Source organism: Balaenoptera musculus, chromosome 1 (assembly GCF_009873245.2).
Source record: "Balaenoptera musculus isolate JJ_BM4_2016_0621 chromosome 1, mBalMus1.pri.v3, whole genome shotgun sequence".
Classification (NCBI taxonomy): domain Eukaryota; kingdom Metazoa; phylum Chordata; class Mammalia; order Artiodactyla; family Balaenopteridae; genus Balaenoptera; species Balaenoptera musculus.
The window spans coordinates 36,324,319-36,341,920 of NC_045785.1; the positions used below are offsets into that span (position 1 = coordinate 36,324,319).

At 53.1% G+C, this 17,602-nt stretch overlaps 1 protein-coding gene across 7 annotated transcripts in view; it reads right to left on the minus strand.

The window, feature by feature from the left end:
* The window catches only part of ERI3 (ERI1 exoribonuclease family member 3), a 128,140-nt gene that overhangs the window by 964 nt on the left and 109,574 nt on the right, over positions 1–17,602 (minus strand). The gene's annotated exons all lie outside the window — the stretch shown is intronic.

A 17,602-nucleotide genomic window follows, 5' to 3' on the forward strand; every position in this document is an offset into this window, starting at 1 on the left:
CATTCATCACGCCCACGGCCAGGGTGACTTTGCCGGCACTTGCATGTGTGTGGGAGATGTGGCCCAGGCCATAATCACTGGTGACAAGGCACAAGCCTCGGCACTTCCAGGCCAGGGTCCCAGGCTCACGTGCTCCAGCAGCTACCGCCTGGGCGCCTGCTCCTGTGCAGCCCAGGCCAGTGGAGAGGGGCCAGGTCTGTGGTCCTCTTAACACCCTGGCCGGCAGCCTTCTACCAGACACGCCTGTGTAGCTCAGCCCAAGCCCTGCCTCTCCCACCCCGGCAGGCTTCAGCCCTGTCTCTGGCCATATCTCAGATTAAAGAAAGACATCTGCGCCTGCCAGACCCTGTCACAGCAGTATTGACTGCCGTGAGAAACTCCATGGTGAAAACTGTCCTACACCCAGGTGGCCACAGGAACAGGTACTCCTGGAGCCTCAGTATCATGGTCATGGGCCCCGACTCCCTCACCTGCCTCTTCTTCCATCCCCCTCCCACCTCCCATAGGTGCTCTGCTCCTGTGCCATAACCAGGACCTCAGCTGCCACCGCCCTCGTGGGGTCGATGCCATGGTGGCAGAAGTATCGTACGTCGATGTCATAATCAGGTGTGGGGGTGGTAAGGTCAAGGTGGGGTCAGGAGGCCCCTGCGTCTGTCAAGGACCAACCCCTTGCGCTGAGCTCCCAGCCTGCCCTTGCCAGGACCTTAGACCAGGAAAGGGGACCCACCAGAGCTAGAAAAAGACTGTGGGGTGGGAGGAGTCTGGTCAGGCCAGGCCCTGTTATCAGCCAGACACCAGCTCTGCAGACCCGGCGCACGGCAGACGAGCTCTCTGGGTCAGGTCAGACAAGTCACACGGGGTCCTGTCTCTCAGCTCTATATGAATGTAGCTACGGTGGATGTGGGCATGGACAGGTGACCCAGGACCCAGGCACAGGGACACCTTGTTCCTCTAGGCGCTTGGGAAGCCACGAAGGCTGGTCTGAGGCGGAACAGTGAGAAGACAGATGGGTGGGTAGTGGCGGCCATGGCAACTCCAGACGTGACCCATCCCCATGGTTTATGGGCCGGACACGCGCCCCGCTCAGCTGAGGCCCCGTCATTTGTCTCCCTTAGTGTGTACGCCTGTGCTGTGGGGGTAGAGGGTGGAGGGAGGGGGCTGTGACGGGAGGAGCTAGGCAGTCGACAGGAAGGGGAATGGGGCAGGAATGGCTGTGCAGGAGGGGCGGGCCCCAGGAGTGGGGAGGGTTTATGACAGGGTCCAGGGGCTGTCACGGCACCATTGAAAGGGCTACGATAGGTGATTTTCTTCCCAAATAAATCTGGCCTTGTCAGGGCCCCTCCGATCCTTGCTGTCTCCGGCACTCTGGGGACCGTGGCCGCTGTGCATATTAAGAATAAGTCCCCTCGTTATCTGCAATTACCCAGCGGCCACACACCTCATTTCTTCCAGCAGAAAAGAAAATTAGTTTTCTATTGACTTCATCTGGCTCCTCCCTCATTGCTGGACAAATTGCTCAATCTACCTCCCCTGGCCCAAGTGAGTGTGCCCAGCTCCTCCCCCCAGGCCACCAGCCATCCAGTGGGGGAGCACTGACTTCCCACCTGTGCCTCGTCTGGAGCTGGGCAAAGGTCCATGTGCCCCAGTCTCGCCCCTGACCTCTCCCCACTCTACACACCAGATGGCTTCATCCACATCCTGGGCTTCTGAAAATTGCTGTCTCCAGTCTGGGCCTCTCTCCTGAGCTCCAGACCACAGATCCAAACGCCTCTGGAACACCTCTTCCTAGGTATCTATACAAACTCAAAACATCCAGCAGTGAACTAATTTTCTCCGCCAAGCTCCTTCTCTCCCCTGTGTTCTCCATCCCAGTGAATGGCACTCCCAAATGTCCCAGAAGAAACCTGATTCAAGCTTGACATCCTGCCTTCCCCCCAAATCCAATCAAGCGTGAACTGCAGGCTTTATCTTCTTCTCTGTCTCATCATCTACTTCCCTTCATTCTGGCACCACTTCCCAGTCCAGACCCCATCATCTCCTGCTCTTACAACAGCAGCTGGTCCTCTTTCTTTTCCCTTTAATCCATTCTCTTACAGCCAAAGTGATCTTTCTCACACAAATCTGATCACGTTCTTTTCTCTTTAAATCCCTTCAGTGGCTCCCCTGCCCTCACTTTCAAGTCTACACACTCCTTATTATGACTTCAAGTTAAAGGCCCTGCAAAAACAGATCCCTGCTATCTCTGGGCTCACCCCCGTCACTCTCTACCCCCAACGCCCGGATTCCAACCTCAAGGAACCACTTATGTTTTCTGAAAATGACAAAGTGGGTTTTGGAGTCAGACCTGTTTGTAGTCTTAACTTCGCCCACTGGCTGTGTGCCCTGCGGCAAGTGCCGAGTTTCTCCAAACTTCAGGTTCACTAGGGGTGACAACAGATACTACCTCAGTGTTACTGGGAGGACTGAACAGTGATACACCCACATGTCTGCACATGCTGTATGTTTGGAATACCTCCTCTCTTCTTGAAGGGAAGGCAAGGATGCTAGTTTTCTGGATGACCCAATGGTGAGAAGGTGTATACTGTACAATCTGTGGCACAGATGACACAGGGGCCAGCACACTTGGTGAAACCACTTGTCACTCGCACCACAAACTCTGACTACTGACCCTGTCCACTGGGGATTCTGGAGTCTTAACTTGTTGCAACTGGTCTACCACAATGAAGAGAGACCCAGACTGGGGAAGACAGCCCTGAAAGCCGACCTAAGAGTCAGTGCAACCCACTGATCAGCACAGAGACAAATCTGGGCTTTTAATAGACCATACGTTCAGAGAGAGCACCGGGTGAGCCTCCCAGAAAGTCCTCTGCTCGAAGCTCTGGGGCCACCTGGGTCAGCAGCCCCACCTTGTGGCACGTCATTGAGCTACTGAGGCCAGCCTGAGGCTGTTCTGGGGTCGGGGGCAGGGAGCCTTGTGCCCACAATGGAGGCCTCCAAGAGTAGGTCTTCCTCACCTCCAAATTCTAGAAGACTAACCTGTTTTTATGTTCCTGCAGGAACATCAACTTGTGACAAGACTGCCCTCTTCTTTTGGGGGGCATTAATATTCCTAATGTTGGAATTAATTCTTAATGTTTTTATGTTGCCAAGGCTGTAATGGAGGGGTCGGCTGCATAAACCCCTCAGAGAGGTGAGTGGGGCCAGCACCTAACAAAGGATGAGCTTGCTGGCTGGCTCCAAGGGTAGTCAAATATCTGCTTGGCAAAATAGCTGCTAGTGGAAGGGTGGCTCAGATCGCTTAGGACAGCCGGTGAGAACACACACAGGGCAACCACCTGAGGCTGACACGCTCCAGTTGGCTGCACTTGTCTGGGAATTGAACGGTAGAGGACGGGATGCAGAGCCTGGGCCAGGGCCACCCTCAGGAGGGAACGGACCCAAGGAAGCTCTTGGAAGGCCATCTATTCATGCACTCATTCATTCAGCAAATACACACTGACACCTTCTGTGTGCCGGCTGCGCAGGGCCATGCTGGGCCACAGGGCTGCAGACTCTGCAGCTCCCTGCCCTTGAGGAGCTCAGAGACTGCATCTATAAGTGGTGCAGTGTGAACAGTGCTATGAGAGAAGGAGGCACAAAAAAGGGCACTTTGTTCAGTCCAAGGATCAGGAAAGGGTTCCTGGGAGGACGAAGTTAAACATGCAGAGAGGGCCGGCCAGCAAGTTGGGGTTGAGGTGGGGAGGAGTTCTCAGCATACGGAACAGCACAGGCACATTTCTGGAGGGGAAATGTGGAGTGTCCCCCACAAATTTAAGTTGAGCAGGTGGGGGATGATGAAGAATAAGAGGCAGGGGAGCGGCGAGACGAAGGCGGCGAGGTCAGCAGTGGCCGTCTAGAACAAACCCTGCAGAGCCCCGAATGCCAGACTAAGGAGCTTATAATTTCATTGTTCTGGGAATGATGGGGAGACTCACATGTTTGAGGAGGAGCATGACAGGACCCGATTTGTGTTTCAGAATTATCTTTCAAGGATTAGAGGTGTTAACGCGGAAGGCAGAGACAGCAACTAGCAGACTCTACTACGTATTTCTGGTCCAGGCCAGAAATGGTGGCCCAGAACTAGGCCAGTGGTGGTGGAAATGGAGGTGGAGATATACTGGTGATGTGGAGAAGCAGACGGAGGCAAGAGATTTTTAGGAAACAGAATGAGCAAGACTTAATGAGGGGGCTGGGAGGGCTGGAGGAGGGACGCGTCTAGGGTCTGAGTGCCACTCACTGAGATGAGGCAAACCAGAGAAGGTGCAGGTTTGGGGCAGTGATGAACGTACCTTCGGATGTATTAAGTCTTGAGATTTCTATGAGACAGCTAAACTTATCAGGCATTTCTTTTGTGGCTTCTGGGCTATATATCTTGCTTAAACAGGCCTTCTCTATCCCAGTGTTATTAGAAAACTATCATGTATTTTCTTTGAATACTTTTTCTATTTAACTTTTTAATCTGTCTGGAATTTACTTTTGTATGTGGTGAGTAGTAGAAGATCTAACTTTATTTTTCCCCTAGTGGATAGCCAGTTGTCCTGTCACCATTGATCAAACTGTCCACACCTGCCCCATGCTTTTGAAACGATGCCTCTATCTTATATACCATCCCCACACATGGATCTGTCGGAGACAGGAAAGAGAATGAACGTGAAATGATCAAAGAAGCAAACCAGATTGAGAGGACACCTGGAGCAGCAGGGTGACAAGCCGCTGACCTTACAGGGCTGTGAGGCAATGTGGCCTAAAGGAAGACATAGACACAACCTGAGGCCTCCTGCCTAAAAAGCTCAGCCTGGCAACACACCTTATGAGTGATCTCCAGGTGCTGGTGAGGAACGGGGCTGGAGCCCACGGAGCAAAGATGGGTGGAGAGAACAGCACAAGGAGCAGGAACCATGACAAGGAAAAAAGAGCAAGAACCTGGCGCATGTCGACATTCTAGAACCTCATCTTGTTTCCACCTCTTTCTGTCTGTCTGTTAGGACACCTTGGCAGCAGCGTGCCTGAGTGCAAAGTGTCAGTGGGACTGCCGGATCAAATACGTCCCCAGCCCCACACGGGACACGCTTATACTAAAAAGATTATTTGCTGTTTATCTGTTTAAATTCTAATTTAACTGATGTTCCTATGTTTTTATTGCTAAATCGGCAACTCGGTGCTGGGGGCCCGCATCTCAAGCCATGGCTGGGTGCAATTCAGGGCACAACAGCAAATAGGAACTCAGAAGAAAGGAAGCCAAGGCAGGGAATTTAGGACTAAACCAGCAGAGGGCCCCTGTATATCCTTAGATTCTGGGTTCGAATCCAACCTCCATCACTTAGTAACTGTGTGAACTTGAGCAAATTACTGTACTTTATTTAACCTCTGTTTTTGGATTCTTCTTCTCTAAAATGGGAATAATAATGATAATTATAGCAACTACTTCCCTCAAAGGGTTGTTAAAAAGATGAAATGAGTTTTTATTTGTGAAGTGCTTAAAACAGTGGCTGGGTTAGTTATTATTAGTAGTATTGGTGTCGTTATTCCAATAATATCCAATAATAATATTGTTATTCCAACAGAAATACCTTGATATCCCCCAACCCCTGCTCCTTGTCCCAGATATGACCCACAGAGTCCCCTGGGCCCCCAGACAGGGTGACCTTGGCCCACCCGACACACCCTCCAGACATAGATTCCCTTCTCCCCACCGACACGGCTCCCACGGCTCCCTCCCCCTCCCCCCAGGTGGGGTCGTTATAGCCTCAACTCCAAAGTGACCCCTTCTTCCAGCCCCTCCCCGCATCCCCCCTCCACCCCACCGAGGTGCCCGGAGGTGCCACAGGGCTGATGGTGAAGGATGACGGTGGTTCCACAATAAGGGGAAAAGGCAATTTCATCTTGATTAGCAGGCGATTTCTCTCTCCGTAATAAGCGCGCTCCAAATAATTAGCGTGTTTTACGTAATAATGAAATTACAGAAATGCAGTCCACTTATTCAAACAACTCACCATTACCATATTTTTAAATATTAGACTTAATTAGAGTTTATCACTTCGGAGAAGTATGCGGACCGAAGATGTTTTTAAAAAAATCCTCATAAAGTGTTTATTAAGCGCTGGTAAAGCTGGGATAATGATGTGTTTGGAAATTAAGGCAATCAAACACTTACCGCCGCTTCTGGAGGCCGGGCATGGAAATGAGGCCATTACACGCCCATTACCCGCCAGCTCACAGCCACTTGGGGGGCGGGGAGAGGATGCGCCTGGCCGAGAGGGCACAGTGCCCAGAAACGCCTGTGCCAACAGCCCACAACAGCCTGACCAGTAAGCACAGCATCACTTACAGGACATCTGGCCACCAGGAGCCCAACTCAAACCTGGCCAGGCAAATGACTGGACAGGTCCCAAATGCCAAAGAAGACACCCAAGACTAACCCAGGTCCAGACTCCCAGGACTGGCAGGACATATCAACTTCATTTAAACCCCAGCGCAGAGTGGGGACAGGAGCCAGACTGGGCAGCCAGAGAGGTCAATGAGAAGAGGCGGAGGCTGAGGAAGCTACAGACCCGAGTGTCCACTCCCAATTCTGGGCCACACAGGAAGGGGCAGCTAGAGTGGTGGAGAAGGGTCTAAGAGGAAGCTGGGGAACTGAGCTGGGAGCCAAAGATGCAGAGGAGCCAGGGGCCAGGCTCAGGAACACACCTGGGGACAGACTCGGATTGGGGAAAGTAGGCAAGAAGGGTGGCGGGAGAGGGGCTGGTGGCTCCAGGCCCCATTTATCCCGGTGAATAACTAATTCCAGAATTTATAGTGCTGGGTTTTTGTTCTGTGGCCATTTATATCTGCGAGGGGAGGAAATGAAGAGGCAGCGCGGATGCCACATCTTTCTGTGTTATTGCTTGTCTGCCATTTGCAAATCATTATTAATTGTGGGCCCTGGTGGCGGGCTGGGCGGGGGCCGGGCTGGGTACATCCACATAGCTCTTCATCAAGGACCCCAGCCGCTGCCCCAGAGAGCCAATTACCCCGCCCTGATTGGGATCAGATAAAGAGGGAATTTTTACAAATTAGGGAATAAATAGAATTTCCACACAGGGCGCGGGCAGGACCTGAGAGGCTGTAATGAAAAACCATCCGTCACCATCAGCGCGGGCTGGGCACATAGCCGCGGCACTCCCTCCCTTTGTGGGCCCACCCTCATGCTCAGGGGCCTGGACGTACAGGTCTAAGGACACCCCAACCCCTCCAAGGCCTGGAAGCAGGGAGAGGAGTTCCCAGTGGGGCGCGTGTATGCCCTCTGGGCCCCGGCTCTGACACTGTCCCTAGTGCCTCTCCCTCAGGGTCTTGACAAGGAGGAGACTGAGGCAGTCCTGAGGACGACCAGAGTTGGGGACCACGGGTCAAAGACCACATCCATGCCCCTCCAGCTATGGCAGCCCTAGGGCAGAGCCCTGGCCCGTGGACCACTCACTCTGGGTTCCCATTAGCGCTCCTCCCCTTGGATCATTAAATATGTATATCTTATTACACGCCTTGTTAGAGTATCGAGCTCTATTGACTGATGATAAATCCTGAGCCTCGTCCTGGCCATAAATTTATCTGGAGATGATGAAGACTCAATAATCTAGTCAGGCAGATAATATCATCGGGCCTTAAAAAAGATCATTACATTATATGTCAGAATTAAAAGTGAAATACGCCGTAGTAACAGGGCGGCTGCTCTGGCCATTACAACGGGTGCCCGCCTCCCCCAACTCGTCCCCAGCCAAGGCCCCATCCAGGTAGAGGGGCCAAGAGCCTTGCCCTTCTTTTGGCTCTGGACGCCACAGATAAAAGTGCCTGATAACCTAAGGCAAAGTGAAGGGGACCTGGCCTGGGAGGGGAGAGGGGAAAGGGGAGAGGGGAAGAGGTGGCTACTGAGAACAGCTGAGCACCTCTGCCGTACTTGGCAGCCACTTCTGCCCCAACCGAGCTCCCACATGACCCTGTCCCTAGGGGTCTCCTGTGGGACTGTCTTCTGGGGGTCCTTGAGTGGCTCCAACAGGAAGGTGACAGGGCTTCACACCCTTCCAGAGTGGCCTGACCAATCAGGGCAGATTCTTTCCAAAATGGAGACACAGGGATAGGGAGAGGTTAGGCTACTTGTGTGTATGCCCCAGGCACCTGTGACCTGGCCCCAGACCCATGTGCCAGCAGCATATCTGAGGCCTTTCCTGTGAGCATGTGCTATCAATCCAGACCACGGCCACCTCCTTCCCGAGAGCCCTGCCTGTCACAGCCCCTACATCCTGTCCTTTGAGAAACTTGCCGCCAGCCTCTTGTTCTTTGACCTCAGCACTAACAACCGTCTCTGTTATATCTTATTTTCACCCATTTCCACAGTCACACCCTCCACCTTGTTAACATCCTCCACTGTGCTACCTTTGAAATGTTAAATTCAAATATTCCCAGTTACTGACGATAACATGCTTTTTCTTTCCTCTCACTGGAACCTCGAAACCGTTTACATCCCTAGTATCTCCAGATACATCCCCCTCCTGTGTTCACCTTTTTCCCCGTCCACTTTTGACTGCTTACCCAACAGCCACTCCCCTTCTGCGAAGCTGGCAGAGCCCGCTCCTCCCTCCCTGACCCAGGGAAACCTCCGTGGTCTGAGCCATTTGTGCGGATCCTACCCCCTTGCCAGCCATGGGTTTAGGAGGGGCCAAGTGTTCTGGCTACTGGGATATGATGGTAAGTTTGCTCAAAGACCTTCAAGGAAAATTTCTTCACTCTTACGAAGAGAACCATGAGGGGAAAATAGTCCTGTATATTCTGCTGGATGTTTTCACGTCTGCACATAATGTCTGGGACTGCAGAAGCCATATTCCAACCTTGAGGGGAGTTAGCCTGTGAAGAACATGCTGAAGATAAAAGAACAGAACAATGGAAGAAAATCTGGGTCCTTGATGACACTGCTGAGATGCTGAATTAACCAACCCTAGGATCACCTTACCTCTTCTGTGAGGGAATAAACCCTCTTATTATTTAAGATTTAAATTGGGTTTTCTTTTTCTTGTAGCCAAAAGCTTACTAACATACAGAATGTAAAGGCAGGAAAGAGAATGACCAAACAAATGAAGGGAGGCAAAGGGCAATGAGGACACTATTTCAGGCTAGGAAGCTGGTAACCCTTGTTATGCTCTCTTTTAAAACATTTGCTCAGGGCTTCCCTGGTGGCGCAGTGGTTAAGAATCCGCCTGCCAATGCAGGGGACACGGGTTTGAGCCCTGGACCGGGAAGACCCCACATGCCGCGGAGCAACTAAGCCCATGCGCCACAACTACTGAGCCCGCGTGCCACAACTACTGAAGCCTGCATGCCTAGAGCCTGTGCTCCGCAACAAGAGAAGCCACCGCAATGAGAAGCCTGTGCACCGCAACGAAGAGTAGCCCCCGCTCACCACAACTAGAGAAAGCCCGCAAGCAGCAACAAAGACCCAAAGCAGCCAAAAATAAATACATTTATAAAACAAACAAACAAACAAAAAAACCATTTGCTCAAATTGTCTCCTGCTGTATCTCAGGACACAGGCCATGTTACCATAAAGGCTAAAAGAGTCAAGCTTAGGTGGGAACCCAGGTGAAAACAGAGGGAAGAAAATACAACTTTACTGAGAAAGGATTTTATGTCTCTGACTTGCAATTTAAGTTGACTTTTTCAAAGTCCCATGGCAACACAAAATCACAAGACTCAAGGCTTCTTTCTCCCCTGCCCTTCTTAGCATGTCGTTTCCAATTTCCAGGTTATCTTATGGTCCAAAATGGCTGCTGAAGCTCCAATTATCACATCCACATTTTAGGAAAGAGGAAGAAGGAAAGAGCAAGAATAATGTACTTTCCAGCTAAGTCATTTCCCTTTCAGTACTGTTCCTGGAGGACCCACAGACTTTTCCTTTTATCTCACTAGCCAGAACTCAGAGACATAACCATATCCAGCTGTATGAGAAACTAAAAAAAAAAGTAGTCTTTTAACTGGGTACACCCTGCTGCCCCTAATTATCCAGGGGCTCTATTTAGTGAGAAAGAAGGTCAATGGCTATTGGGTACATACCAAGCAGTTTCTGTCCTAGCAACATAACTGATACACCTCGCTTTGGAGCTTGGATTCCATGGTCCACCATCTTAGTCCTTTCTTGCCAATCGTCTCAACTCTCTTGCTCCTCTTTTCTCCCATCACCCTTGCCTGGAAAAACCCAAACTCTGCCTTCTCCATGCTTACACCTGAGCTGAGTGTGACTAGAGAAAACTGAAACCTTACAGATTCACGCAACTCATAAAATCACAGTCATCAACCTCAACTGGGTGTATAAAACCGCCCCATTTCCTATGTGCCTGATCAGTGCGCATGCTCTCTCTCCCTTTCTCCCTAGTTCAATTTCCAACTTTCTCTACTTTCCACAACTCTCAAACTCCCTACCCCCAACATCGCCCTGACCCTCTCAGCCACACAACCTCATCTCCTACTTCACAGGAAACACAGAAGCCACACCCCTGCACCTGTGCCAGTCCTCGCCTTTCATCCTGATACAAAAGAGGAACTGTCCTGATGTCACTTCTGAAGCCCATCCCCCCACTCCACCTGGTTTCTGGAGTCTAACTTGACTGCCTTTTCAGGGGTCTTACTTTGTGAGTAACCCCGTTTCTCTCTGATACAGCTTCAGTTGCTTTTTCTGCACTGGTTCCTTCATGAAAACATGTAAATATATTAAATCTCTCTCATCTTTAAAAACAAGCTCCCTTTAATTCCTTTTCCCTTTTCCCATGTGGCTAAGACCCAATCTTTCCTCCCTTTCGTAGCCAAAGGTCTCATTTCCTCCTCTCCCACCCTGCGATCTGATTTCCCCCAGCAGCGCCTTACCAAACTGCTTTCTCTAACAATCCTTATGGCCTCATGGGGCTGAAGTCCAATGGAAGCTTTTCAGGTTTAGATCAACCCAGTGGACTGACTCATGCCTTGAAACTCTTCCCTCGGTTTCAGTGACACCACCTTTTCTCCACTACCCTCCTCCAGCTCCCCTGTCCGTGCCTGCCTTTTCTCCTGACTACCCCTAAGAGGTGGGTGTTGCTCAGAGTGGTCGTTGGCCTTCTTCCCTTTTTACTCTCTGCACTCTCCCTGGGCAAACTTATCCACCCCTAAGCTTTATTTACCATATATTTCCCCATAGTTTCTAAACCTGTATTCCTACTACCACCACCCTGGTCCAGGGCACCACCCTCCCTCATCCAGGTGACATTAGTGCCCCTGCCAATCTCCTCTATAGCGTCCTTCTAAGCCACAAATCTGGTCATTTCACTGCCTGTCTTAAACCCCTTCAATGATCCTGGAACTGAAAAAGGACATCAGTAGAAATGCTGGTGAAACTGAAGTAAGGCCTTTCGTTTAGTTAACAGTGAAGTAATACCAATGTTAATGGCCTGGTGGTGATAGTTGTACTATGATTGGGTAAGATGTTAACACTAGGGAAAGCTGGGTAAGAAAGGCTTCTGCAAATGTAAAATGAGTTCCAAGTAAAAAGTTTAAGAGTTAATAATTAAAACGACAACCATCACCACCACTTCCAACGGTGCCTCACTGCTCTCAGGATAGCATCCAAACTTCTACATTAAGTTCTGGGGATCTGCCCAGGTGTCCCCCTCTGGCCTCATCCTTCCCACTCTCCTGTTGGACCACGGAGTTCTGGCGCTTCTCCCTCACGTGTTTTTTCATGGGCTCTTCCTTCTGCCTGGGAAGCTCCTCCCCCACTGCTCAGCTGGAGCGCCCCCTCGTCTATCCTGAGGGATGGAGGCTTGCTGTGGTTTCCTGAGGTGCCTTACCTGCGCCCCCATGCAGGCGTTAGGAACCCCTTCTGTGTGTTCCCACAGCACCCATGTTCCTCCATGTGACTGCCTCTGTCACTCCCTACTGGACCACAAACCCTTTGGGGGCACTAAGGTTACCTCAACAGAGGCCCTCGGTAAATATGTATTAAGTGTAGGGAAGGAAGGACTGGAGGAAAAGAAAGAGGGAAGGGTAGAGGGACAAGATCATAGGTGAGCCTACTCCAGCCGTGACATCTGCCACCTGAAGCCCAGACAGGCCCAGGCCCTGAAAATCAGTCACGGTCCTTCCTCAGATTCCAACGTGCCGGCGGCTTCGGCCCCTTCCCCACCTCCACTCCTTCTTAGTACCTTCATTTCCTCAGGACCTGCTGTGCCGGGAGACTGGCTGGGACCTGAGCTCTCAAGTGACCTGGCCAGCCTGTCCTGAACCAAGACATCTGGGGGCGGAAGTTGTGGCACTGGGGCTCCGTACTCCCCGCCAATGATGCCCTGGAGAAGGGCCTGGCGATGCCTGGGGACTCTGGGAGGGGGGGCTGCCCTCCCTAAGCCCAGTCCCACCTGGTAAATATTTCATCCTCAAGCTGCTCAGCTAATCCCTATTAATTTCAATACCGATGCCTTGCCTGGCTCAGCTCCCAATGCATTATTTATCCCCTTTGTTTGTTTGTCGCTAACAGGTGGGCCCCAGCGGAGGCGCTGACTGGGGACAAGCCCACTCCATCACAGTGTGGCTGTGAATTAATCATGAGGACTAATGGGAACCACCTCAGCTCCAGGCACTTCCCTAGCCCCCTCCCCCTGCCCTGGCACCCAGGGGTGGGCCGGGCCATCTCAGCTCAATTTAATTCAATTCAGAACAACACATTTTACTCACCATCTACCCACAAGAGTCAGACACTATGTTATGCTTTGGGGATACAAGCTGAACAAAACAGACATAAATTCCTGCCCTCAGGGAACTTACAATCTAGTGGGGGAGAGAGGCACTAAACAACCTCTTAATGAGGACTGTGACGGGATGCTCCAAAGGGGGAGTGCACAGAGGAGGGGCGCTGACCAAGGCTACGAGTCAGGGAAGCTTCCTTGAAAAGCAAACTGAGCTGTGCTCTGCAGGAGGAGTGGGACTTGATTAGGCCAAGGGTGGGAATGGGGGCTCCCAAGGAAAATAAAGCCACGTGGGAAGGCCCTGAGGTGAGCGAAGGCATGGCAGGTTCCAGAGAATGAGGGAGGGCATTGTGCTGCCGCGCACGGGGCACGAGGAGAGAGGCTTGAGAAGGGAGCGCTCTTCTCCCTGAATGACCAGCATCTGTCCCGGCGGATTAGCACAGAGTCCTCCTGAACACCCAGACACAAGCACACGCTCACACCACCTCTGCCGACTTGAGCAGCATCCGATGGCCTGACCTTGCGCCTGCGACACCGGAGAGGCGGTCAAGATTATGAACCTTCAACTGCACAGATCAGGAAACTCAGGCAAGCGTCTGGCCTGGAGGCTTCTGAGGGGGCCAGTGCGGGCCTTAGCACCCTGAAGCTTAGGTGTGCCCGTGGCAGGCCAGGGCTGGGGACACTGACCGGCCTCGGCCACAATGCTCACATCACCCCCCAGGAAGGAACCTGCCTCACCTCTGAAAACCCAGCACTGGACGGGGCACCCACGAGACGCCAGCAAACACCTGCTGAGTGAATGACCGCACAAGAGCGAATCTCTCTCTGGGGAGATCCTTCCCCAGAGATCTAAATAGACGGAACCAGCTAACCTGTACGCAGGATGTTACAGTACTTTCATAGTAAGCCTCACAGTAAGCCTGAGAGGTAGGAGCCATCATCAGCCCCATTTTAAAGAGGAAGAAACAGAGGCCCTGGACGGTGAATGACTTACCCAGGACCACACAACCTGAAGTGATGGGCCGTAACCAGGATGAGGTCAGCCTGGCTCCAGGCTCCTGGCTCCCGCATATCCATAGATCTAACCCCTCTGTGGGGGCATTTCCCCAGGGATCTCCCTTGGTGACTCCAGGGACCCTAGTTCTTGAGGACAATCCTAAAAGGCACCTTGTTTATGAACCAAGTGTAGCTCTGCCAGGGCAGAGACTTTATTGTGCGCATGATCAGGGGTGTGTAATTCTATTCAAAGTGGCCACTTTGAAAATCCACGTGTCTCCAGGCTCTCCGTCCATCATGGTGTCAAGTCCTGGAGCAGAGGCATCCGTCAGCGCCTCCCAACGCCATGGGCTGTGTGCCCGCAGGCCTGATCCCGCCCATGCGCCTGTCCTTGGCTCGGGGCTGCTCTGGCAGCACTAACCCCGCCCTGTGAGAAGGCTCAGGCTAGCCTGCTTGCTTGGCCCAGCCTTACCCCTGCCTTCAGGCTAGCCTGACTGCCGGGCCCCACCCCTGCCCCAAATGCCTCCTCTGCCCTACCGGGTCTCTGTTCTCTTGGAGCTAGGCAGCCAGCGTGGAGGCAGCCTCGATAACTCGCTAACGTGCTGCCCATGCTGTTCTTAAAAATTTATGACTGTGCAACATGAAAAATCCGGCTGAGGAGCCGTCATTAGCGGCGCTGCCTCCCTCCCCCACCAGGGCCGCCCTCGTAAATTGAGATTTATGGCTGCAGCAGGCGGGGCGGGGGCGCGTGCAGACGGCGAGGATGCTGTGGCGGAGACAGGCAGAGGCCGACGAGGCCGCGATGGGGCCGGGGGCTCCCCCCTGCGGCAGCTACGGTTCATCGCAGTCTGCGGAGATACCTACCGAGAGTAACGTCTGGCCTGGGGTGCCGGCCTAGCGCGGATGCTGATTCCGTTTAGCAGTCGGACTGCAGGGGGAGGAGCCAGTCCTATGCCAATCACTGGCTCCTTGAGGTGTAGGGCCAGATCCTGAAGTCCAGGGGCAAGCAAGCAAGGGCCTTTTAGTAGGATGACTTGGGGAGGGGGAAGGTTGGACCTAGGGAGGAAGGATCATCCTTGCTGGGGTCACAGGGCCTGGGCCCCCCAGAGCCAGCTTCTCCAACCAGAAGCATCTAGTTTGGGCTGTGACTGTGGTATCCCAACCAGAGAATTGAAGGGGAGGGAGGGAGGAAGGAGGATGCCAGGACCCTTCCCTTCCCTCTCCTTTCTCTGGTAAGAAGGGCCAGTGGAGGGGATGTTAAAGGCAGGAGGGCAAGGACTGGATCAGTCACAGAGCCTCCCCTGACAGAGGCCAGGCTGGGGCTGAAGAGGGGAGGAGGTGAGCCCATGAGCCTGCTGCCCACCCCACCCCCCGCAGGCCCTCCCGATTACCTCCCCTCTGCCTCCCCCCCTGCTCACTTAGCCCTGTCAGCCAGGCCATTATGAAATTGGGGTTTCATTTACAGACTAATTAAACATTACAGCTTGTTCACAATTACAACGCGGGGATGAGGGAGTAACTAATTACGGAAGAAATGAGCTAACATTTATCTCTGCTCCCACCCTCCCTCTACCCACTGCCCCCCCCCCCCAATCTGGCTTCCTCCCACTCTCTGGTCAGTACCAGCTCTCAAGGCTTATTACCTAGGATGGGGGACTGGAAGGGTACCCACCCACCCTAGACACCAGGTTGGGCTGCGGTTCCCAGCTACCCCAGGGGAGGGGCTTAGCTCCCAGAGCCCTGCCACAGAGACAGTCAGGGCTTTTGTGCAAGACCCTGTGGGTGTAAGGACCCTGTGATGGTACGTGTGGCCCTCATATGGGGGGTGGGGACCTGCCCTGGTGTATGACTGTGACAGCACTGTGGAGCCATGCGGCTCTATGTATCTTTATCTTGTGGGGCAAGGTTCTGGTGTGACTGCTGCAGACAAAGATTGTGTGACGGGGTATGAGCATGAATGATCCATGCCCTAACCCCCAACCCCCAGGGCAGAGTAGGAAAGAACCAGGCAGCTGCAGGAGGTGATGGTCTAAGCGGGCCTGGGATGTGGCCCCGGCAGCCCCAGGACCAAATCCCCACTGGGCAACCTTATTCACTCCCTCAGAAGCAAGAGAGGCAGCAGGGTTACCCTGCCCTAGGGCTCATCTCGTCCCTGTCCTCGGGCTGGCCTTGGCTTCTGGCCAGATGCCCCCTCGGGGCCCAAGGAGCCTCCTGGGGGCCTGGGGTGCTCCCTGTGGGCAGAAGTCCTGGGGTCTGGCTGGCCTGCTGCAGAGTTTAATAATAGTAACAGTGAGAGTAAGCGTTTCCATCCCTCCTGCCTTTGGGCAGAAGAAGAAAGGAAAGAGGAGGGAGAGGAGGGAGTGGAGGGAGCGGGCTGAAGGGAGGCTTTGAGGCCTCAGAACTCACATCAAACGGCCGGATCTGGGCCTAATTGTCTGACCCCTGCCCCTGCCTTCAATCAGCTCTGCGGCTCCCTGCCCGCCCCTCGCCTAACTAGCAGCCATGTTCTCCTCATTAGGACAAGCTCCCCTTGCACACATGTCCCCGGACATGTCCCCAGCACTCCCAGCTCCCAACCCTGCCTGGTGGGAGGGTACAGCGGGGACCCAGTTTTGGCGGGGCTCCTGGGACAGCTATTCCCTCAGCCACAGCTGGCTGGCCTGAGCGGCTCAGCACCTCTCCCTGAGCTGCAGGGTCCTGGATGCCACGTGCTGTGACATATCCCTGGGCTGGCTCAGCCGCTGGGTGCATTCTGTCCTCTGTGTGTCCTTCTTGCTACAGCCCAACTGTCTCAGACACACAGCTCCTGAGGGCAAGATGCCTTTGAATCCTGTCCCCTTCGGGCTGGTTCAGCTGTTTCAGCCCGGCAGGGGGTCTGGTCTGGGTCAGGGTCTGTGTTCAGAGGCTAGGAGCTGAAGGAACTTGTCTGCCTACTGTGCAAGGGTGGTTCCCTTAAACAGATCCAGGCGTGGCGATGTGTGAGTGTCTGCGGCTGGTGGCATGGCAGTGAGGCAGGAGAGCTTGGTGGTTAAGAGCTCTGACCCTAGAGAGATGTGTGTTTAAATTCTAGCTCTCCTGCTGCCTTGGGTGCATGACAACCTTCTTGAGCCTCAGTTTCCTTATATACAGTAGAGGTGACAGCCCCAATCTCACAGGGTTTGGGAATTCAATGAGATTACAGACATAAAGTCCTCTGTACTACATCTGGCACTCAGCAAATCTTGTGGAAGGATACAGGTGTGGATGGCGGATTCAGACCAGACCAAACAAACAAATTCCTTTCTCCACAGGCCACAGGCCTCGCTTTGTCCAGCTGGGTCAATAGTGTCAAGGACAGAAGGAGCTGTGAAGAAGGGTCCAGAGCCCTGCAGAAAAAAAGAGCAGCTCCCAGGGGACCCAGCTGATACCAGGGGCAGAAGCACCAATGCTGGAACCAAAACTTGGGGGCAGGAATGTCACACAGCAGTTTCAGGTGGGAGGGGCAGGGGCCCAGCTTAAGGACTGTCAGGTGGCTTGAGGTCAGATGAGGTAGGTTAGTAGGGCTGGTCCGTGAGGTATGGATCGTCCCTTGAGTACTGTGGGCTTGGAAGGAGGGGCTGCTGTGAACACCACTGGAGTGGAGGCTGACTGGACTGCTCTAGGTGTTAATTCTCAGGGTACCAGACCTGTACAGGATCGGGGGAAGGGCTGGCCTGGTCTGGGCCCTGACATTGTCTCTCACCTTAAACCAGTGGTAATGACTTGCAAATATTGATGAAAACACGAACTACAGAGACTGTGTTTTTCGGGGAGTGAAGGTGGGGAGAGGGGATAAGGAGGAAAATAAACTGAAATGA